Source organism: Eumetopias jubatus, unplaced genomic scaffold (assembly GCF_037043125.1).
Source record: "Eumetopias jubatus isolate StellerSeaLion01/CBP00866 unplaced genomic scaffold, mEumJub1_p1.0 scaffold_8, whole genome shotgun sequence".
NCBI lineage: Eukaryota > Metazoa > Chordata > Mammalia > Carnivora > Otariidae > Eumetopias > Eumetopias jubatus.
Genome location: NW_028274814.1, coordinates 95514255 through 95539201, shown reverse-complemented (window position 1 = coordinate 95539201; position 24947 = coordinate 95514255). Strand labels below are relative to the sequence as shown.

The 24947-nt window shown below is 38.6% G+C and overlaps 1 protein-coding gene across 2 annotated transcripts in view; it reads right to left on the bottom strand.

The window, feature by feature from the left end:
- FRS2 (fibroblast growth factor receptor substrate 2) overlaps window positions 1–18488 on the bottom strand; it is a 105174-nt gene extending 86686 nt beyond the window's left edge. For both annotated transcript variants that reach the window (XR_015768725.1, XM_028110876.2), the window contains exon 1: window positions 18339–18488. The gene's annotated coding sequence lies outside the window, so the exon portion shown is untranslated. The remainder of the gene's footprint in view (window positions 1–18338) is intronic.
- Between the last annotated feature and the right edge of the window lie 6459 nt (window positions 18489–24947).

The following is a 24947-nucleotide window of genomic DNA, read 5'->3' as shown; positions in this document are numbered from 1 at the left end:
GAGTTTTAAGATCCCTTTCTAAAGTAATAGTCTCCTGTTTTGCGTGGTATCTTAATTTGCCTTTAGTTTCAAAACTAAGCTTGCCAACACTATTCCTCTCAAAACCTCAGGAATTCCATTACTAGTTTTAAGCTAAATTAAAGGAAAATAGACGCATTCAAGCCATGGCAGAAGTATGCACAAAGTGTTTGTTGATGCTCATAAATAGGCTGAGAAATTTAGACATGTCTGAAGGACAGCGGCTGAAGTCAGCTCTGTTTTGCTCCACCATGGAACCAAATAGAGAATTATTGCTACCACTTCAAGTGAGACCAGCCCAGATACCTTTAAACCAACTGGGATATAATAGAACACTCTCTTTAAGTCAGAGCCTTTGTGTATGTCTCCTCTTCAAGGAAGAAAGGTTAGAGTGCCCTTTAAAAAAAAAAAAAACACATGAAGCCAAGATGTCACTGTCCTCTCCCCCCCAAACAATGCTTAAAATGCCCTCAACACTACTCACCCACTTGCCTCCAAAAAAATATAAAAGATTAAAAAAGAGAGAGAGCTATAAATGCTTTACAGATGGTTCTTTGTCTTATCACTAGAAATCTTTTCTATTCTACTTCCCTATCCTCAGCCTCTATAAACCTTCTGACATTTACAGACATTTCCACTCTTCATCCCTCTCCATCACCTCTGTCAAGCCTTAATTCATCTCAACTCACCTGAATCCCAGGTATCAGGATCTCCTGAATGGGACTAATAAAAGAGGAAAGTTACTAAGAAGGAAAAGGAAGGAAAATCCTATCTTTCTCACTTCCCTGCTCCCTCCCTTACCCTGTCCCAGCACAGCCAGGTAGCAACAAAAGGAAGGAATAAACCACCTTAAGTTCACTCTTTTACCTCCAACTCATTTCACTGCCCCCTCCAGGCATTCTGCTCCTCAGGCATCACCCTATCTAACCCCTAGTCTCCAGCCCCAGGTAATGGAAATCACAACCCAGCTCCCTAAGGTAGGGATGCAGCAGGATGAATGAATTTCCACCAGTGTTATAAAGGGTATTTTGAATATTGTGATATAAAGGGTCACATCATTTTTTATGGCCTGACCTAGTAAGCTAAACACCATTTTTATAGGACTAATTCGAAAAATAGGCTCCTAATTCCAAATCCCTTTTTTTCAACTCCCCATTTCCCCTACATCCAGCCCCTAGCCAAAATCCTTTTTCAACAATTCGTTTACAAGATAGAGGCTACCTATGTAAACGCGTAAAATTATAATGACTGCTAGTAATTAAAACAATACATTTTGACAAAGTAAACAAGTGAATGTAACTTGTGCAATGTGAGCAATCCATTTGCAACTACCTTATAATAAAAATAAGGAAAATAAATCTAGCTATAAACACATAACCAATTAGTGATCATACTTTTGCAAACACTGCCTTATAAAACTAATACTCTAACTTTAGAAAGAATACACCAAGAACAATTTGTCAGTATCTATCAAAAATTTTAATGCATATGTATAGTATCGGCAAAGAAATTACACTTCTAAAATTTAAAGTACTGATATGTTTGCACAGGAGTGAAATGCATACAATACTCACTACCACATTATTTATAAGAGATGGGAAACAAACTTAATGTCCACCAAAAAGGGAATTTATAGTATATTCAACACAAGGGAAACAACACAGCTAATAGTGGATATGGTTTAAATGTAGAAAACTTGCTACAAACAGCAACTGTCTCAAAGGACGGGACCTACAAAACAGGGAAGTAGGAGACTTGCTTTTCACAATAAACCCTTTTTGTACCTTTAAATTTTGAACCATGTACACATACTGCCCTTTTTGTTAAAAATGAGTAAGTTAACAGGCACCTGGGTGGCTCAGTTGGTTAAGCGTTTGACTTTTTTTTTTTTAAGATTTTTATTTATTTATTTGACAGAGAGAGACACAGCGAGAGAGGGAACACAAGCAGGGGGAGTGGGAGAGGGAGAAGCAGACTTCCCACTGAGCGGGGAGCCCGATGTGAGGCCCGATCCCAGGACCCTGGGACCATGACCTGAGCCCAAGGCAGACGCTTAACGACTGAACCACCCAGGTGCCCTTGTCCGACTCTTGATTTCAGCTCAGGTCATGATCTCAGGGTCATGAGATGGAGCCTTGTGATGGGCTCCACACTCAGTGGGAAGAGTACTTGAGATTCTCTCTCTCCCTCTTCCTCTGACCCTTTCCTGCTCTCTCTCTCTCCACTCTCTCTGTCTCTAAAATAAATAAATAACTCTCTTTTTAAATAATGAATAAGTTAAAAATTTGTTAAGGAATTTAGACAATTCTCCCTGATCTTCTGATGCATAAATAGTTCTACTTCCTGATCTGCAGGCAATGTTAACTACGACTGAGAGTCTACGCTACTAGAGGTTACCCAACAACCAACGTACCAGAGTAGAAGGCTCATCTCCTCCTTAGAGAGAAGATGTATAACTATGGCAACTCTGCATCACTCAAAACAAAGTATAATAGATGAATAGGTGAAGAAATTTATCTCACTCAAAGCAACCTTGATTACAGAAATAAAACTGGATGCAACATAATCCTGTCAGCACTCTTAAAAACTGTGCTTTACCAAAAGGAGAAAAAAAAAACTATCTTGCTGGAATTCCCGGTTAGGGTCTAAATCTCAAATGGCTACATGCACCAGAAATATTTAGTAAAGAATCTAAGTGCCAAAATCACTGAATCCAAAAGGCAGTTAAAAACGGGGGGCGGGGAGGGGGGGGGAAGGGGAAGGACAAAGTCATGGACAGTAAGTTTCACATGGCAAAATACCAAACTTTTGAGATACTATTTTTCTAACGGTATTTTTCTCTTTTCCAAGTAATATTGAACACAGTAGTCCCTCAACTAAAACTCAAGAAATTAAAAGAAGCAGTTCAAACTCTAAAGCTGATTTTTAAATGTTGCTACTTAATATGATTTTTGGTTTTGCTACTAGATGAAAAGAACAGATAATAGAGCTGCTAATACTAATCTAATGCCCTCCTTCTATGCTTCAAAAGTTTATTACAATCTGACTGTTCAATTATAAAACCAGAAAACTAGGGGAAAAAATCTTGAAGGGGGTGGAGTATATAACATGGTAATATTTAGGGAGAGGATCACATTTATTTTTTGTAAAATAAGAAATCCTTTTATTGGGTCTCTCGTTAACAACACTGACTTACATCTAAGCACACAGCTATATTGCTATGTACAATTCTAAATTTACAGACTTAATGATCTGTTTAAAACAAAACAGAAAATCAAACTAAATAGCACAAAGGTTTGTTGTCAGAACCAATTAGTCTAATAAGGTCTAGAATATATCTAGTAAATGAAAGGTGCTAGCTGGCATATCAAAAAATCCACACATTCCTTGGCCGGATTCAAATATTCAGACTAATGCAAACAACAAACAAACTCATGAAATAAAGATATACTTAAGAAAACAGGAGGTAAAAAGTGCCTCAGCATTATTATACAAAGTTTACGTATCTTGACATTTCAAAGAAAAAGGACAAGAATGTTATCAACTGACAATTTTCATTTTTGTTCTATATTTATTACTAAACTATTCATTATGTTCAAGAGTGTCTGAGGTACTTGAAACACTCAATTAAAGAGTACTGCTTTAAAAAAAAGTACTGCTAATCGTAATATTAATTATAATCAAATCAAAGTCAGGGATTAACAACTATACAAATGAATATTTAAATTCCTATCACTGGTTCCAATCCTGAGTCAAGGACTACCTAAGGGAAAACTGAGAGTTCCTTAAGCTATTTTCAAGATTTAAAAATAGCCTAATAGTCTCATATACTATCTGAAATACAGCTTCCTATGCTAACTAAAATAATTAAATTTCTTTTTGGAGGGCTGGAATTAGAAAACTCAATGTGGCAACACACCAATTATCTCATAGTGATCAGAAGCCCTGGTTGTAGTGATAAAAATAGAAAACCCAATGAATTATTGTGTAATACATGTATTTTATTTTATGGCAAACTTTTTTGGATTCTAACATCTGGAAATTAATGGAAACAGTATTTTAGGTTTTTCTTTTTTCTTTTTTTTCTTTTACTGTTCTAAAAAAGCAAAATGCAAACTAAAAATACATACCAGACTCTAAAAGGTGACAAAACATTTTCAAGAAAAGGTTTATGTGTTCTGGGTGAGCACAGAAAGACACCTATGAATTATAAGAAAATATCCTTTTCTTTAAATCCTAATGGCTCAACTGATGCTTCAGGAAATAACAAGTAATGACATGGATAAAGATGACTGGTCTGATCCCAAACTATGAAGGAAATTTAATAGGAGGAAGAGCAAAGTTTATGTCTGTGTTCTCCACTCCATTTTTCCCCTTTAAGTTTTTTAGTTCACAATTTCCTCAGCAGTTACAACACTGCAAGATTTTAGCCATATTTCTCACATATAACACATCCAATACAAAATAAAACAAATGATGATAAGCCTAACTTTCACCCGGGTATGCGCTCTTGTTTTTTTTACAGAGTTAGTACAAAACAAATACTAAAGTGCTAAATAAAACTAGGACCCGAGATGTGGAGTAACTACAAAAACACTATCCCCAAGCATGACCTGAAGACCACTCAAGTGTACTCACTGAACTGGCTAAATCAGACGACCTGAAAGGCATCAAGCACCTGCACAGCAGGTGTGAGGACATGCTATATCTGAACCTATACATATGTCAGGTACAAACCCTGGACTCTATCGCTTATTATCTGTCTGACCTCGGGCATGTTACTCAACTCCCTGAGGCCTCAGCTTTCTCATCTATAAAATGGAAGTAAGAATAATAGTTCAGTAGAAACTCTTTTAACAGGCCTCTATTTCATCGTAACTTAAAGAAATAAAGCTCTCCAATCCCTCCATAAACCGCTCCCGGATGCCCACCATGGGCTGACCACTTGCACCTGTAAAGTCTTCTAAGTAGACCACTTTCCTAGTATGTCTCCACCCTTCCGCTCTCACCAAATGAGCTGGACACTTAACAAGAGCCAGCTGTTTCTGACAGATTATGGGTGTGAAAGGGGTTGTTTTCTCTGAAAATTATGTTGAAAAGTTCAAAAAGATTCAAAGGCTAATTATTTTTTAAAAAGTTATTATGGAATTAGATGTATATAAAACAGCTTTAGAAGAATAAGGAAAAAGGCATAAAACCACAGAAAGATTTTATAGAACACATTGAAAAATACCTTACATTCTCTCTCTGTAGGAAAGGGATACCGTTAGGATATCCAACAGATAATGCCTCCTGGGTGCAGATTATGCTAAAAAGACAATCCAGATTATTTTTTCAAAGATTTATTTATGTATTTTAGAGAAAGAGAGAGAGCAAGTAGGTGTAAGGGGGAGGGGGGAGAGAGGGAAACTTAAGCGGACTCCACACTGAGTGCAGAGCACAACATGGGGCTTGATATCAGGACCCCGAGATCATGACCTGAGTCAAATCCAAGAGTCAGACGCTTAACCAACTACGCCACCCAGGTACTCCTAGACAATCTAGATTTCTAATCAAAGGACCCATCCACAAAGAAAAACACTGACGCTGTACAGGAAAAAAAAAAAAAAAAACGGTGAAGGAATGTAGTGTATATTCAAGGTAATATCAAAAATAATGTATCTTTTTTTATGATTCCCTGCTAACCAATTTTCTCAATTATCTACTCCACATCACATATGAGATCTTCATATCTAGCTACCCCCAAAAAAATTTATGGGAAAATTGTGAAGACTAAATAAAGTACTTGCACAGTGCATGGCACTTAGTAACATTCAACTAAAAACTTCTGCTTTACTTTAAGGGTTTTGTTATTACCCTGATGGTCTACTGCTCTAAGAATATAATATTGCTGTCTTCTAAAACATCCACAAAAATAAAAGGTGTACAACTTCCTTGTATCATGATTTTTTATATTCATGCACATTACATATACCCCATACATTATTGGCCATATTAACTTCTGTGGTGGCCATCAAAAAAGTGAAGACATTTAACACTAATGAATGCCCCACGAGACTGTACAGAGCCCCCAGGATTATACTTAACCACAAGGATAACATCACAATAATGCATTAACATGTCTGCATGACTGTGCACTTAAAGCTGACAAGAACATAGGAAAAATGAATGAGGTGTCAGTGTGGTACCATTGGAGGGGGCAGCCATTCTCTGATGAGGGAACAGATGGGGGAAAGGTCAAGGATCCAGACTGAGGATAGTAACTAAGAAATAATGGCAGAGACCAAAGAGAAGCATGCAGAAACTGGCAATCATTTGGCAGGTAACAAACTTGCCAACTAAGGAGGCTACAGTTAAGGTAAAGAGAAAGATCTGGTGATTCAACCTCTTGCTCAGAACTGTTGAACACTAATAGAGATATTAAAATGCTTTTCTAAATTACTTAAAAGCAAAATCACATTTTTAAAGGTTCATGTCATTCTGACATTACAATCAATTTTCCTCTTCAAGGAAAAAAAATGTTACATAAAGAACTGCACTCTAAAATTAGAACAATGAAGTACCTTTTTTACCTTATTCAGTTGGGGGGGAGGGTCAGGGAAGTAACACCAATATCCAATCTAAGAAGGATACAGTGAAACAGTACTAGTAATACTATCCTCTTGAGAAGCAATTTGACCAAATGTTTCAAGACTAATAAACCTTCATATCCTTTGGCCCAATATCACACATCTGGGAATCTGCCCTAAGGAAATAACTAAAAATATGAAGAAATCTATACGCTCAAAGGTGTTTTCTGCAACATTTCTTATAATAGTGAAAATTAAGTATGATGATAACAGAAAATATTTAATATAACATTAAGTTAAAAAAAGCAAACAAAATTGAGCATATACTAAAAACATGACATAAAACATTGTATGAAAGAGGCTGAAAAAAACTCCAAAATGATGACTATTAGAATAGTGGTTTCAAAATTTTTTTCCATTGTCTAACATTTCTGAAATGTTATTTTACTTTTAGAATTAAAACAAATTATATATTTTTTAAAGATTTTATTTATTTGAGAGAGAGAGAATGAGAGAGAGCACGAGAGGGAAGAGGGTCAGAGGGAGAAGCAGACTCCCCGCTGAGCAGGGAGCCCGATGTGGGACTCGATCCCGGGACTCCAGGATCATGACCTGAGCCGAAGGCAGTTGCTTAACCAACTGAGCCACCCAGGCGCCCTAAAACAAATTATATTTTTAAAATATGTACCTCAAAAGATTACATACTGTATTATTTCATTCACACATTATTCTCATAATGGCAAAACTAGTGTTGGGTAGGGTTGTGAATACACAGAGGTAGCACTGGGGAATTCTTCTGTGGTGATGGAACAGTTCCGAATCTTGATTATAGTAGTTACACAAAACTATACATGGGCTAAAACTGTACAGAACTATACACATACACAGAAATGCAGATTTTCAAAAAATGGTGAGATCTGTATATGGTCTGTAGTCTAGTTAACAGTAATGTATCAATTTCAACTTCCTGGTTTTCATACTGTATGACAGCTACATAAGATGTCACCATTGGGGAAAGTGAGTGAGGAATATATAGGACACTACTATTTTTGCAACTTCCTATGAGTCTCTACCTCAAAATAAAAGTTAAAAAAAAAAAAAACACATGTGCTTGCAAATATATTATGCTTTTTTTTGAGGGGGTGGGAGATAGAGGAATGTAAAATGAACCATGAGATACAGAACTTCCAAGACACTACTACATACTAACTATGCACAAAACCACATATGAGGCAAATAGCAGTCTTTAGATTGAACCATAACTTACTTAGGTCAGGCTTTAATAAAAGGCTTCAATTTAAATGAAAGTACCAGTCAATTTTCAGAATATGCTTAACTGAATAGCTCTGAATCTCAAACTTTATACTTACATATTCCATTAAGCAATAGTCTTCAGAATCCTCTCTTGCCAGAAAAGTCTAAAGATATAAATATGATTTTCTTACATACATTCAATTTAAATATATAAATGACTAATACAGACAAAGGATGTAATAGTTCATGACCTCTAGTTTGTGCTACATGACAGCAACCACATCCATCTTAATCCTCCATTTTAACCTCAATGCCTAGCATGGTTCTTGATACCTACTGGGCTCCCAAGAACTATTTACTGACTCAGTCAGTGAATGAATTCATGTTCTAGCCAAGATTCAATGCCCAAGTCCCTCCAGCTTTAACCAAGAATGGGAGATAAAAAGTAAGAGGAAAGAGAAAAAAGGCATGAATTTGGCTAGGGCCCAGCTTCTACCAATTCACCAGGTCAAAAGATTACAGTAACCAACACTTCATCCTAGTTTATCATACAAAAAGTGACCTTAGGAAAACCTTGAATCATTTCCTCTGATCACCTAAGTCTTAAAAGAATTGTTTAATAATTAGAAAAAGAATTGAACTAATATCAGAAAATCCACCTCACTAATCTTTATCACCTTTTTGGTGATACAGGATACTGTTTTCAAGGAAACCAAATTTTCTTTGCTATAGGCAAATACATCAATTTTTTATCTGAAAAATCTTAGCTAGAGTTATGCGAAGCATCAAAAACCCCTTCCACACAAGCTCTAAGCTCTCAATGATTATATGTACATAATTATACATTATATATATATATATCTACATGTATATATAAACATAAAATACATAAATAACACAATTACAATAGAACTACTACCTTATAAAACACCTGTCAGACAGCAACTCATGTCTATGTTGTTGGGTTTTTTAAAAAGATTTTATTTATTTATTTGACAGAGAGAGAGAGCACAAGCAGGGGGGAGAGGCAGGCAGAGGAAGAGGGAGAAGCAGGCTCCCCACTGAGCAGGGAGCCTGACATGGGGCTTGATCCCAGGACCCTGGGGTCATGACCTGAGCCAAAGGCAGACGCTTAACCAACTGAGCCACCCAGGCACCCCTATGTTATATTTCTTCATTCAAAAGTCCAAGGTACTGACAGTGTACAGACCATGTCCTTGGATTACAGTCTATCTAGTAACCTAAAAGGCAAGCATAGCTTGTAAAAAGAATCCTAAGAAAACCGAGTTTGAATTCCAATGCCACCTCTTATTAGCTATGTCTCTTGAGGCTTTATTTCCAGAACTTTAAAATAAAATCATAAAATATAAAAATGCTTGGCAAACTAGAAGGCCCTATACAAATGTAAGGTATATTACTGTACTAGTTTTCCATCAAGAAAAAATAAAACACTAGGATACCTCCCTACGGGTTATTTATTAGTTGTAAGGGGAAAAAAAGTAACTGTACAGTAAATAAACCAGATAACACCTTGAGCAAAATTTAAGAAAACAGGATACTAACCTCCAGGGGTTTATTTATAAGCTCTAACTTATACAATTTTAAAGTACTATTAAAAACCACTCTGCAAAATTAATACAGCAAAACAAATAGCAGAATCATATCTGCAAAGACTTCAAATATTAGAATTATCAGAGACAAAGTATAAAATAAGTATATTTAATAGGTTTTTAAGAAATAAAAGATAGCTTGACAACACGAACAAGAAAAAAGTATAAGACTACCAAAAAATAGTAAGAATAAAGCAGTCTTAAAAAGGAACTACAAGAAACTTCTAAAAATGAAAACAGTAAATAAAATTTTTAAAAATTCAATGAACATGCTACAGCATGGATGAACCCTGAAGACATTATGCTAAGTGAAATAAGCCAGACACAGAAGGACAAAGAGTATATAATCCACTTACAATGAGGTACCTAGAATAGTCAAATTCATAGAAAAAGAATGTAACATAGTTCTTGCCAGGGGCTGGGTGGAGGGGACAATGGGAAATTATTGTTTAATGGGCAGAGATTTCAGTTCGTGGAGAAAAAAAAAAGTTCTGGGGATGGACAGCGGTGATAGTGAATGTACTTAACGTCACTGAACTGAACACTTTCAAGTGGTTTAAAGTGGTAAATTCTACTTATGTATATTTTACTATAAAAATGCATGTAATAGTTAAAACAAAGTTGAAAAAATTTTTTAAATTCAATAAACTAGTTGAACACAGCTGAAGCAAGAATTAGCTGAGGGGCGCCTGGGTGGCTCGGTCGGGGGTGGCTCGGTCGGTTAAGTGTCTGCCTTCGGCTCAGGTCATGATCCCGGGGTCCTGGGATGGAGCCCCGCGTCACACTCCCTGCTCAGCGGGAAGACTGCTTCTCCCTCTCCCACTCCCCCTGCTTGTGTGCCCTCTCTAGCTGTGTCTCTCTCTGTCAAATAAATAAATAAACCTTAAAAAAAAAAAAAGAATTAGCTAACTGGAGGAAAGGACTTAATTATCCAGAACACAACACAGAAAGATAAAAAAATGGAAAATATGAAGACAGGTTAAGAGGCATGGAGGGTAGAGTAAGAAGACCTACTTCAAATACAAGTTCCAGATAAAAAATATAGAAGGTAAAATTTGAGGAGAAAATGGCCAAAAGTTCTCCAAAATTGTTGAAAGACACCAATCATCAGATTCCATGGCCTAGTGAATTCCAAGCATGATAAATAAAAAGAAATCAGCTTCTAGACATATCAAAATGAAAGTGTGGAAAACAGATTCTAAATATTCTAAATATAGTTATAATAAAAGAATGACAATTAGACAGATTACAGGGTTTTCAACAGCAATAAAAGCCAGAAGAGAATGGAATAAGACCTATAATGAACAAAGGAAAAAAATAACTGCTAACATAGAATGCATACTCAGAAAAACCTATCTTCAGGAATGAGACTTAAAGACATTTTCAAACAAATGAAAAGTTTTCCAACAACAGACCCCCACTAAAGAAAATTCTAAAGGATATATTTCAGGCAGAGAGAAAATGATCTTAGATCCCAAACAAGAGGTCTGAGATGCAAATGAAAATGATGAGCAAAGACACTTGTAAATGCAGAGGCAAATTAAAGCAACAGTGTTTAAAATGGTAATAATATCCAATTTGTTGGGACTGAGGGAAAACAAAAATAAAGGAAAACTACATAAAGTTTAACTTCCAAACTGGAAGAGAGAAGGAAATGAAATTTTCTTTAATTCGTGAAAATTAAAAGGAAAAGGGAATGATTAACAACAAAATTTAGATGGTGGTTTCTTAAGAAGCGTGTCAGAGAATGAACACAAGTGGTAAGGAGCATAAACTGACTTCAAAGATACTGGCAATGTTCTAGATTTCAAGCTAGTTGGTGGTAATTCATTTTACAATTGTTTAAATTGTACATTCAGGATACTGTATGCTTTTGTAATAAAAGTAAAATTTTAAAATCAACAGAAGAAAAAAATCAAATAGTAATCACTCTCTAAAAATCTAGAATACTTCACAAACTTTGGTCTTAAAAATGGAAACAATAGGGGCGCCTAGGTGGAGTGGTCAGTTAAACCTCTGACTCTTGGTTTTGGCTCAGTGTGGTGAGATCAAGCCTCGCGTGGGGCTGCACAAGCGTGGAGTCTGTTTAGAGTTTCTCTCTCCCTCTCCCTTTGCCCCCCTCCCCCAAACACGTGCACACCAGCCCACACACGCGTGTGCTCTCTCTCTCGAATAAGTAAATAAATATTTTTTTAAAATTGAAACAATAAAAATATTATTTCATTTAAGAAATACTTACCAAGGGCCTAATTTTGCCTATAACTAAACTGAGGGGTGGCATGAAGATTTCTAACCTCCCTTCTCCATGTCTTCCTAACCCTTGAGAGCAGCACCGTCTAGTACAGTACAGTACTCACTGACCATAAGTGGGACTATTCAAAGTTAAATTAATTAAAACCAAATAAAATTTCAAATTTAGTTCCTCTGTAACACCAGACACATTTTAAGTGCTCAGCAGCCCTATGAGGGCCACTAGATTGAATAGCACAAATATAGAACATTTCTATTATTACAGAAAGTTCAATTAGACACTGCTGCTATATATTTTATAACACTAGAAATATATTGATAATTGAATAATCTTAAATACAAAAGAACACCTTAAAATTTATTAAATCTCCTTTTAAAGGCATTTTATTTCCATGAAACTGTAGCTCCTTGGTAGTATTCAAAACAGTTTGCTGTTTGTTAAAAACATATAAAAGTGTCAATAATTGTCCACCATCCCATGTCCCACCAAAAACCATCAGAACACAGCATTTTTTTTAAATGAGCCAAAATTAAACAGTTAAGCACAGTGCCACTGAACTGTAATACAAGCCATGTCACAGAAATACGAAAATCCACAGGATGAACGTATCACCCCTTCTTGGGGGCACCAATTTTAGTTGACTTTAAAACACTGTTTTACATCTACATAAAATAGCAAAACATGAAATTCATGTGATTTCTTAAAATAAAACCCTATAGGAATCATGAAATTTTCTACTTATAGCAGGACACTTTGGGCTACCTCTCCAGATTTATGAGCATACCATTCATTTCTGCCAATAGGAGTATTTTGGAGGAAAAATGTAAGCATTGTTAAAATAAATAAATTCTATATGATTCTTTTATTTACCAGAAACAATGATATACAACGAAACTCTATAAAACAATAACATCCTTAATATCTAAAGCAGCAAACCTCCAGTCGCCTTTAAAATTAAAAGACAGAGGGCCTAAACTACTTCAGCCTAACCTGAAATTTTGCTTTAGGCATTCTAACACATATTCAGTATTTCTATAGCACTCCCAATTTTTAAAATTACCTAACCAAAAACACTAAAAGGAAACAAATGTTAAGCCTTACTTTAACAGTCATTTAGGCTAGGTCTGCACCTTAAATTTTCTGCACCCCCCCAACGCTGCTAAGTGAACAAGGGAGTCAAAATACTTCTCATCTAGACAACTGAATGCAATTTCAATAGCGCTTATACTAATAATTGGTTTATGTCCCCAGGAGGACTTCTGTGGCTCCACTTACATAACCCATTATGCAAAGTGCTGAACTATTCTTTCTCTAGAAAGCATTTTGAATACTGATATTTGTACAAGGTTTACTTGCTTTATTAAATAAAAAAGCTTTTCTTGCTCTAGCTTCAAAGATCTTCCCTGCAGAAGAGGTGAAAAGGAAAGCCAATTTCTACTACTTCACTATGGCAAAGGCCAGTTATTTATCTTGTTGGCTAATCAACAGAGTAATGACTTACAGCAGCACCCCCAGGCAGCCCTCCCCAACAGTTCACCAGTTTCCTCTTGGGACTCTGGTTGAGAAATACAGCCTTAAATAATTTGAAGCAACTTGTTTGTACTGAAAATAATCTGAACTGCTCCTTGAAAGTCTTAATGTAAAACATGACAACATTAAATTAATTCAGTGGTGGTGAGAATCAAAATACAGTTCCTATAGGGTAACAGAAGGGTAGAATGTACCCTCAAACCTCACTTGACTATGTATATGAGATGAGTAATCTCCCCCAATTCTCTGGTTCTGTTTAAGCCAAGATTTTCAGATTTCACAGAACCATAATCTTAAAAACAAAACTGGGGGACCAGCATAGAGTTGCCAACTTTTATTTTGCCAAGAACATTTAAAAAGAAAATAACTACCAATTACCACCACCATTATTTCATAAAATAACTAATACGCTTACATCAAAAATGGTAAAAGACAATTTTAGAAAAAAATATTATCTTTTTAAATTCAACAGAGTTAGCCTTATGAAAAGCTAACTCATTCTCATTTCAGACAAGTGAAAACTCTGTCATGGACTGACACCTCTCCACAGTCCAGCATTGGGGAACCACAGGTCTAAGCAGCTAACTCCCACTTGGAAAAAGAAAACAACAGTAGGACATGCCCAAACCAAATATTAACCTATTCAATAATGAGGAAGTAGAGGCTTGAAGAGGTTTAGGGACTCTCCCAACATCGCGGACAAAGAAGTTTGACACAGGTCTGTCTAATTCCAGAGTCAGAATTACTAACCATTATAAGTTTCCTCTAATATTCTTTCAGTGGTATAAAGATCCACCCTAATCCAGTCACCTTTGTGACCAATGACAACCGAGGAATTTCCAAGACAGCTGGCTAGAGGTGTACTTCCCTGGCCATCACTCAGACCGAAGCTAAATGGAACTCCTGACCTTTGCCTCATTAATACCAGGCTCACTGCAACTAAGCCAACCAGCCCAGACAAAGCACACACAAAACCCCCTGCCTCCAACAAGACTGACGCAGGACTCTCAGGACATTCCCATGAGCCTGTGATATAGTAAAAAACATATTTCTCAGAAACAAAAGGAATGTATTAATTCTCAAGAAGGAAATAAACACTTCCCTGGTAACTCAGTCTAAAAATAATAAACTTGCCCTCAAAAAGTTACAACTCTAAGCCTCATTCCGCAAACTATTACAATCTTTTACACATTAATACACAGGTTCCCCATATTCAAATGTCAAACAGAAAACTACATGAAATTCCGTAAGTCTTTAGTCCTTAGTTTCCAAATAAAAATACATAGTATTTATATATGTATCATTACATGATGGAAAAAAGTAGCTTATCATTCCATCCCTCTAGGATAATCAGAACATTAAAGACAAAACTACCTGTGTTAATCAAAAGTACTTATAAAAGAGAGTTGGAAGACAAGTATGTAATTAAATACCATTTTCCATGAAAGGCACTGTTAGCAGCCAGTAGGAATAGGAGAGACAAAAATTATATTTGAATATTCAAAGGCTTTTGATATTAAAACCAAAATTCAAAGTCATAAATATGAATAAATAGAATACCTAACAGATCTGCTTCCAAATCCTCACATATCACTTGCCAACAAATGCCCAAAAGAAACGACTAAACAGCTCTTAAGTAACTAAAGCCTAACACTCTGGAACCAGTGAGTCTGAAATAGTTCATCCTCCATGAAATGGGGTAATGATAGCATAATATCCTTGCTTGCAAAGGCAAGAAAATTTTATTTCCCAACTGGATTTTCAATGATCAGATTCTTTGTACTCCATCTGAATCTGCGATGGGAGGGAGCAGAATACAGTACAGACTATCTCTTCCTTCCGTTTTAAACAGATGCCATCTAAAATAAAGGTTCATTTTTCTCTTTCCTTGTAAACTCCCTCTCAGCTCTTTCATCTCTTTATACAGATTCAACCAGTACATCCATTTGTATCATTCTCTACATCCATGTTTAATATATGCCTAGCACTGACCTCTCTCAGGGACTACAAACCCATATTTCCAAAAGCCTCTGGGCAATTCCAGTGTTTTGCAAGTATATAAAAAACTCAACATATTCAAAACTGATCTTATTATGCACCTCCTTGCCTATATTTCTAGTAATAGTACTACCATCACCATCACCTACACTTAAAATGAATATAATTTTCAACTTCCAGTTTCTCCAAACCTTTCCCAACAATCCCTCCTCCACCACTCTATCTCAATGCCACTGCCCTTGCCCTGTGTGGATACTATACTGAAAGCTGGCTTTCTACAACAAATCATTTCACATACTACACTATTAGACCTAGTTGTTTCTCAATACCTCCTAAATGTTGAACTCCTAAATACAGCATTTAAACATGCTCCTCAATCCAGACCCACTTAAAATTTCAGACCTCATCTCTTATTTCCAAAAATGAACCCTATATTCTAAGAAACCTGTCCACTAACTTTTTTGTGTATACAATGAACTTTCCCACCTCCACCATTGTGCTTACATCACTCTCTTTATTTGAAAAGCCTTCATCCACCTACTCCCGACCCCTAAATTCTTGTTTTAGAAAAGTCTTACCCTCTGCAATGTGAAACTCAGGCTACCAGTTTATTGAGAGGTAGCATGATATAGTGGAAATGCACAGGCTTTGGCACCAGGTGGACCTGGATTCAAACTGAGGCTCAGCTACTTAATATACTTGAGCACTGCCCTCCTTATTTATTAAGAAAGATGCTTATATGTTGTTGTGAAGCTTAGAAAATGTATGGAAAGCAACTAGCACAGAGCATGATGCTAAGTGCTCAATAGCTTCAGAGTATTTTTTACCTCCACCACCCACCTTCCACTTTTTAGCTGATTACTCCAGTTAATAATGAACCCATTTTCCTTTCATGTAACTCCAAACTTTAGGTCAAACCACTCACACAGTAAGTATTTACATATTTTTATGTAAATATCTTACATCCCCTTCTAGATTTCAAATTCCTAAAGACCAAATACTTAATCTTTGTACCCTATAATGCCTAACAGTGCTTTTCATGAAACACACAACGCCCGCCTACAATTAAAAAACTTTGCAATATGCCTAAGCAATACAATTTACCTCTTCATGATTTCTGATACACCTTAGAAAATTATTGCCAAAACATGAATTTTTATTGCTCCTACACGGTTGCCCAATATAGCTTGATGCCTAACACAGCAAAAATTCAGTACCCATTGACTTGAATAATACAATAAAATTTACAATGCAAATATTCAGTATCTATTGAATGGACTTGAACATAATAAAACTTACAGTGCCTAAGGGTACCTGAAATTCCCCGATTACCTTTTTCTGCTCTTATAATTCTTAAAATATTTCCCTTCAAAACACATTAGCTATCATACTCTCACTATGTATGGATCCATAATCATATCTAACTGGACTCCTTTTGCAGATATTCCAATCATAAGCTCTAAACAATTAAGTACTTCAAACAGCTAAGAATCTACAGTTTCCATCTAAATCTAAAAGTTGGGCAACTAATCTTCCCTCCACAATTTTTTCCAGGGACTTTAAAAATCAACCACCCTTTGACCACAGTCAGTAAAGGAATAAAAGAAACAGAATTTTTAAGAAGCCATCCACCCTTTGCCTGCTAAAAATCAACAACACTGAAATAAATTTTCTTTTGCACAGGAGAGCTCACTTACCACTGAACTTAACACTTCAGTGTATTTTCCCTAATGCATGACATTACCTCCCCTTCCAGTAGTGGGAGGAGACAGAATGAGATAAGTACCCAAAAAACTACAGTGTAAGTTCTAATATAAGCACAGGCTGAGAAATGCAGTTAAGTGCCACTGGTTTCACAAAGGTGGTTTGTATATACGACAGTCACAACCTGCAGTAACCGCATTCTCTTGTGATCGTAATTTAAAAATCACTATTAAATGTGGAAAACTCTTATCGCCTACAAACCTTCCAGCAGTCTACTACCTGAAATCTGTTCACTAAAAAAACTACCTACATCACTTTCTCCTCTAGGAAGTTCTCAATTTATCCGAGGTAAACACTTCTAAAATATAGGTTCACACACACACACACACACACACACACACACACCACCTCTGTCCACCTGTGTGAACTTCTGCATTGCAGCACAACTCTAACAGTATGGGGAAACTCTAAGGAGTTACTGTGAAAAGTTTTTCTTTAAAAGTTAAGGAAAATGACAGGTCCAAATATGAAGGTATACAAACTTCGGGGAAGAGGGGGTACAAATAATTCTCCAACCCTCTGTAATCAATTCGTGCAATAACCGCAGAATGAACTAGCCATTCAACTGTGACTTCAGATGGCCACCAGAATTAGGAGTGCATATTAGAGAATAGCATCCTTTTTTTTAAGTCTGCAAGAAAATAAGGGAACTTAACTACTGATTTTCCTCAAGCAAACTGTTTTTCTAAATGACTTCAGCAACAGCTTGAGCAAGCTTTCCAGTGAGTAAAGATCATGGGAGGCACGCCGGTGCCACACTGATCTACGTATCCAAACCGGTCCTGAGAGCAGTCCAAATCGATCCCCGGGCAACCCCTAGGCGGGTGTGGATGAAAAGCTTTGCAAAAGACCCCCGGCATCTACACATGCATCGCCCAGCCCTGGGACTGAGGAGACGACACCCCTGGGACCCGGGCTAATTACTGACCCGAGGACAGACCCGGAGGACGCTAAAGTCGGGAACTGGAGCCCAAGATTGAGTCTGGTGTCCATGTTCCCAGCCCCAGGTCGACAGAGAAAACCAAATCCGGGAGGCAACGGGAAGATTTGGGGGAGCAGAAATGAGGAGCTCGGATGGACCGAGGCCCAGCCCATCCCCACTCTCAAGTCCCAACGGCTACAACAGCTCCAAGAACCCCCTCCCCGGCTCCGCCCCGCCCACCCCAAGGCCCCGCCGCCTGCTCCTTCCCGCCCGGCGGACTCGGCGAGGACGTCGGCGGTCGACAAGCCCCTTCCCCGCACCCCGACAGCGGAGCCCGCAGCGTAGAGCGGGCAGCGGGGGCCCGAGAGCACAAGCCCTGACGCGGCCCGCGGCCGTCCGGGTGTGCTCCCCCGGCCACTCACCGTCGGCCTGGGCGCTGGGAGGAGGCAGGCGCGGGTCGGCGGCCGCGGACCCCCGGGCTCCCACCCGGGCAGGAGCCCCTACTCGGAGCCGATCGAGGCTCAGCAGCTGTGCCTACAAGGCCTCTCTCCGGCCCGAACCTTGGAAAAGCACTTCCGGGGAAGCGGGGGAGGGAAGAGTTTTGGCACCGGAACTGCTAGCGGGCTGAAGCTGCCAGGGCCTCCCAGGCGGGGCGGGGCGGGGCGGGGCGGGGCGGGGCGGGGCGGGGCCTCTCCCGCTGAGCGCCGTAAAGCCGCCCCCAGACTCGTCACTAACCCTTTCTGCCCCGAGGCCTCTCGGATCTCCAGGCAACGGCTGCGTCCCTTACTGCTCTTCCAGTTAGTCCACTCCTGCCACCTAATTTTACGGACCAGGAAACCGAGGATCGGAGAATTTGGGTGCAGGGGTCCGGCGTATACAGCCAGACTCCCGACTCTCCAGTATGCTCTCCACTCCAGTCCGCCTCCTTTAAAAATAGAGATAGTTGACATTTACTGAACGCTTACTGCGCTACAGGCACTGTATTACGCGCTTCGGATGCTTAACTCGGTCAATCATCCCCATACCCCTTGAGGTTGTTGTTCTTATCTGTATCTTGCAGAGGAGGAAGCCGGTCAAAGATACCAAACCCAATACCACAAACAGTGGCTCTCGATTTTAACTTGTGTTGTGTGTGTAAACCTCATCCACCCCTAACAAGATTTTTAAGCTCTTTAAGGGCAGGAGGCAAATTATATTCCTATACTTGGAATTTGAGCAGAAGCCAAGAGCCAGGAGACTCTGGAATCTTATTGCCTGCATCCTGTTATGTACTTTTACTTTTTCACCTTGAGCAAGTTGCTTGACTTCTTTAAGCCTCGGTTTCCTCATTTGCGTGTGTGCGTATACATATACATATACGGATAATCATCTCTGGATTGTGTAGGAATTCAAAATGAACATGCATGATAAACCCTTCAGTGTACTTGGTACCAAGTAGGACTGGATAAAAGTCAACAATTCTCCGTCACCATCAATAGGAACAATTTCTCCTCCTGTGGATCACTCTAGTAAGGGGCAGTTTGGAAAACTGGGGGTTAGCAATAGGCGATAGAAAAGGTTAAGGAAATAAAGAGTAGAGGGTTTTGCAATAGGAAAAATGAAGGTAGGTAAGCCAAAGAATGTCCTGGGGCCAGCCTGGATACTTGTGACACTGGGAGCTAGGACAGTCTGAGGACCCACAGGGTCAGATGCCAAGCAGGAAAAGAAGGGGGGGGGGGCAGTGAGGAAGGAATTCCTCAGCCACAGAATCAGGAAAGCACCAAACATCTGAGGCAGATTCTGTATCTGAGGCCAGATATGGGAGAGAGGATGGGGGGATCCTCTTAACATGCATACTGTCTGCAAAACAAATTTACAAGCAGCTCTTAAAACTGTGGGGGAGGAAGGTTTTTAAAAATTTTCTAGCAAGAAAGGCAGGAAAATGGAAATGGTTCAAAACCCATTATTATGAATTTAAGATATAAACAATGCCTTTGCCATTGGCTTTATTTACAGCGCTGTCTTGTTTATTTTATTTTTGTGTTTGCAGAAGTGTTTGTAAATACTTCCCTAATACCCAGATTTAAGCAGCCTTTCGCGCCTCACAGTGTGAAGAAGTGAAAAACAGAGCCTGGATTGGCAGGACTCACTAACTTCTCTTTCCACAGAGAAGCTTAGAAGGATAGTGAGAAGGAATCCTGACCTTGTCAGCCTCCCGCTGGACTCAGATATGCTAGAGGTCTATCACAGAACTGATCTTACTAGTAAATGGCACAGTCAGGATTTGAACGTGTGTCTGTCTCCTCAGATGATTTTCATCACTATGCCAGTGGTGTTCAAACTGGTTAAGTGCATCAGAATTACCCAGAGGTCTTGTTAAAACACAGATTGCTGGGCCCCACCCCCTGAATTTCACGTACCCATGCTAGTGCTTCTCTGAGCTATCCTCCCTGGACTAGCCACATCAACATCGTCTGTAAACTTGTTAAAAATGCAAATTATTAGGCCCCACTCCAGACCTCATGAATCAGAAACTCCAGGGTGGAGCCCAGCAATCTGTGTTTAAACAGGCCTTGCAGGTGACTCTGATACATTCTCAAGTTTTAGAAACACTGCACTCTACTATCTTGTCTTCCACATAACTCTTTTTTTCTAATTATCCCCAACAGGAATAACTCCACCGAAGCAAAAGTTCGCCCGTTGAATTAAATGATGTGTGGAAGCATTTCTATTCATGTTTTGCTCTCAGTGGGAGATGAGGCTTGAAAAAAAAAATGAGTATTCACGGAGGATTCTTTTTTGATTACTTTAAATCTGTACTGAAATTTAACCAGATAATACTGGGTTAGGGGTGGAACTAATCTTATTTGGGAACTGCTCTGTGGCAGGGCTTTACATGCATTTTCTAAATTAATCTTCACTACACTAGTATGAGGTTTATGGTCTTAATTTTACAGAAGAGAAAAACTGAGACCTAGGTGAAATAATTGACTTAAGGCCACATTCTTATTGAAAGGGCAGAACTCTGGGTTGTTCAAACAAAGATTTCTCTAATTCCAAAACTCAGGATCTCTCCACTTCGTGGCAGGAGCTTGGAGAACCAAATTCCAGTGTGGGCTCCACCACCCAAACTATGCAACATTGAGTAAGCAACTTAATCTCTATTTCAATTTCTCCATCTATAAATAATGTTATCATAAATCTTCCCCTCCCACACTGGAATGTTAGAACAAATGAGGAAATAAAAGTATAAGCACTTTGAGCTTTTTGAAGAAAAACAGTAAAAAGGCAAGTTATTACAGTATTGTATATTTAACCAAGTGAGCCTGAGCATCGAATCTTTCCTGGTTATCTGCTGATTCATACATAAAAGGCTCAAAGGCTATACTTGAAGCCAAAGAATAAGTTGTTTGACTTCATTTGTCAGTGTCTCCTAGAAGTTAAAGAAGATGACAGAGGATCTTATGCGACTCTTAAAAATTACAGGGACTCTCTCACCAGGTTCATGGGCTCCAGGTTGTTGCCAAATCGCTGGCCCACCCTCATCCTAGAGATCTTTCCTCCAAAACCTTTTTCTTCTCACCATCACAGACACCCCTCCACCCTCCTGCTTCCACCCACTAGGCAAAGATTTAAAATTCCTCTTTATTATGTAGAAGGATTTAGCTCAATCCTCCTCTCAGGCCAGACTCCAGGCCTATCTTTGTTGACAGAATCGCCAGGTTGCACAAATCCAGGGGGTACCATTCATAAAGAATACAACCTGAATGGTGCTCAAGGGGGTGCCAATTGTACAAGCCACAATAGGAATGGTCCCCCTGGAACCGTGCAAAGCTTGGCCCTGTCCATGCATAGCTTCCACCCCAAAAATCCATTAAGGTGTTTTGTGAAACAAAAGAGCCATCTACTTGGGTGTCCACCGTTTGCCAAACTTTCAAATAATAGGCTTCTTTGTTTTTTGTCTGTTTTAACGTAGGCCTGGTCAAATGCTTAACTCACCAGGCTTAAGTCCTGGGTTCCACACTCTGCTATAGCATTTTTCACTCTCTTCTGTGACATTATTGCCTATTTCCCCATTAGACTTGTGAGTTTTGTGAAGATTTTTGTCATATTTTGTCTTCCCCACCTTTTATTCATGCCTTAGCACAAGGGCTTGGAAAGCATTTGCTGATTTGACTAACAGCACAGTGTACTTGTACGTACGTGCTAGTATAACTGGCCGGTATTTCACATTAAATGGCCCTCAAATGTGTTGTTTGACCCACAGACTTTTGTACTAAGAAACAAATTTGAGAGGTAAAAATTAAAAAAAAATAGAAGAAATAAATAGAGTCAAAAATTTTTAAGTGAGAAATATCATGTAAAGTAAAAATCCCAATTTCTGGCATCTCTTGAAAATGTAGACGCTCTGGCCAACTGGATGTGCATCCCCCACGGCATCAGTGTCTTTAGCTCAGATGCAGCTCCTTATTCAGGTAGTGCAAGAAGTCAGCCGCACTCACATGCGAAATCTTCGTGGTGGGCACTGAGTTTGGAGCCTCTGACTGGTGTGTGGGATCATATGGATGTTTTGAAGAAACAAGTATAGAAGAGTGTAGATTTCACAGGTGCTCATAACTGATTATTGCAATGTATTTTAGGGTAGTTTTAAATTGTTTTTCCGGGGTAGACAATTGTGGGATACCACGTTGTACCATTTCTAAACAAGCCAGGCAAACGGAGACATCAAATGATAAATACTACCACCAACATTTTAAAGGCATTGTAGCTAATGTTATTTGTCAACAGCCTTGAAAATCGAAAAGACAAATAATAGCAAATACCTGAATAAATTTCATGATAGCTAATGTAATGGAGTATGAGCCTTTCCTCCGCCCGACCCCCTCATGCCAGCTGGAGAGACACAAACACCACTAGTTCTAGTAAGTAATGGAGCCAGGACTGGAACCCAGGCGATCTGTCTCCACAGACGTGATCTTAACCACAAAATTAATATTTATTGAGACTTTCCCATGTGCTAGAGCCATGACTGCCTCTCAACTGAAACTACCAGATTTATGGAAGAGTGCATGCTATCTCTTCCAGGTTTTTAACAGGTGCTGTAATAAACCTACACAGAACCTTCTCATCTCTCTCTCTCCCTCCCACCCCAGGTCATGTTGATATGTTTATAATCTTCAGTTTTGAAGTGTATAAATCTAAAACTGAGTGCCAGAAATCTATGACTTCCTTTAATTCCAATATAATTATTGCACAAAATTTGTTTTTTTGCAAGTTATCATGAACAGCCCTATGCATGTGACAAACAAAAGATATCTTTTTAAAACAATGGAAGCAATTTGAAGCAATATAATATTGACACTGGAAACCAATATCCATAGTTAAATTGTGCTTGTGTGGAGAAATGGGAGATAACAAGTTTGAATTCAAGCAAAAATGTCACATTGACATAAACGCAGTAAAAGTTCAAAAATGAAAAAAAAAGTTCAAAAATGGAGGATCTGGGATGCCTGGGTGGCTCAGTCAGATAACCGTCTGCGTTTGGCTCAGGTCCTGATACTGGGGTCCTGGGATCAAGTCCCGCATTGGGCTCCTTGCTCAGCTAGGAGCCTGCTTCTCCCTCTGCCTGCCTTTCCCCCCTCCTCATGCGCCCCCTCTGACAAATAAATAAAAAATAAAATCTTCAAAAATGGAGGATGTAAAAGGGAATGGTCACCAATTTTTACCATATTTTACATTTAATTTTTAAGTAAATATGAGAAAAAAATATTAGAACTCCCTTTAAAAGGTTTCAAGAATTAAACTTCTGTTGTTGTCCAGATTGGGCTGTTCAGTGAGTCTCCAGACCTTAAGAGGTCGCATTCCACCCTCATTGTTTCTCATGCAACTGTGGCCCAGTTCACTCTGCCTCAATTTCTCTTTCTGCAAAATATGCGCAATAAGTGCATCTTGTACCATAGAGATGCTCTGAGACACAGCTAATAAATGATTATAAAGCACAGTTCTTTGAAGTATAAAGTACTGCATAATTACTAAATACTATAATAATCATCCTCATAATAATAGTAATTTTCAACCAACACATCAACCAGACCTAGATGCTTATTCACCTCCCATTTAGGCAACAGTGTATCTGCCACCTATGAAGTAAAGTAAAAATCTTAAACTACAGTTGAGCTCCACCTCCTTCCTCTTCCCTATGCAGAATGTGAAGTCGGTCTGCCCGAGATCTATCTCAATTGCCTCACCTGCTAGCTGTATGATCCAGCTTGCATGAGACAGTGAAAACTCTCCAGCCTCTACTTCCACTGTCAAATGACAGTGATAGTAACGCCCACCTCACAGGATTGTTGTGAGAGTTCAATCAGTGAGTACATGCAGAGCTGTGCACAGTGCCTGGCAGACCGTGAGAGCTCACTGACTGGTAACGGCGCTAAGGGCTAATGTTGAGTAGCCGTCTAACCATGGTACTGAATGAAAGAAAGAAAAGTCAGTACATTCAGTTTGGAGGATGATCTGAGCTGCCCTCCAGATGATGTGAACATTTATCAAATATAAGCATTTAATATTAAAATTTGATAGCAAAGTACAGATTGAGAGGAATTCGTGGTGGAACAGATACATATATATTTATTTTTATATAGTGGATTATTACACAGCTATAAAAAAGAATGAGATTGTGTCATTTATAACAACATGGATGAAACTAGAGGGTATTAAGCTAAGTGAGATAAATCAGACTGAATAGCATTGTATGGTGACAGATGGGCGCTACATTTGGGTGAGCATAGCATAATGTATAGACCTATCGAATCACTATGTTGTACACCTGAAACGAATGTAACACTGCGTGTCAACTACCCTCAAATTAAAAAGAAAAAAAAGAAAAGGTGAGGCATTTTACTTACCCAATGCGTTTGTTTTAATAATTGTACATAAAATAAATGACTACGTTTTGGGTACAGATGATGAGGGGAAAAAATAGAGTAAAATGGAAAAGTACAATGCTCCCCATTCCCCAGCCCACTCCTCTCTGCAGGTGGAACCACTGT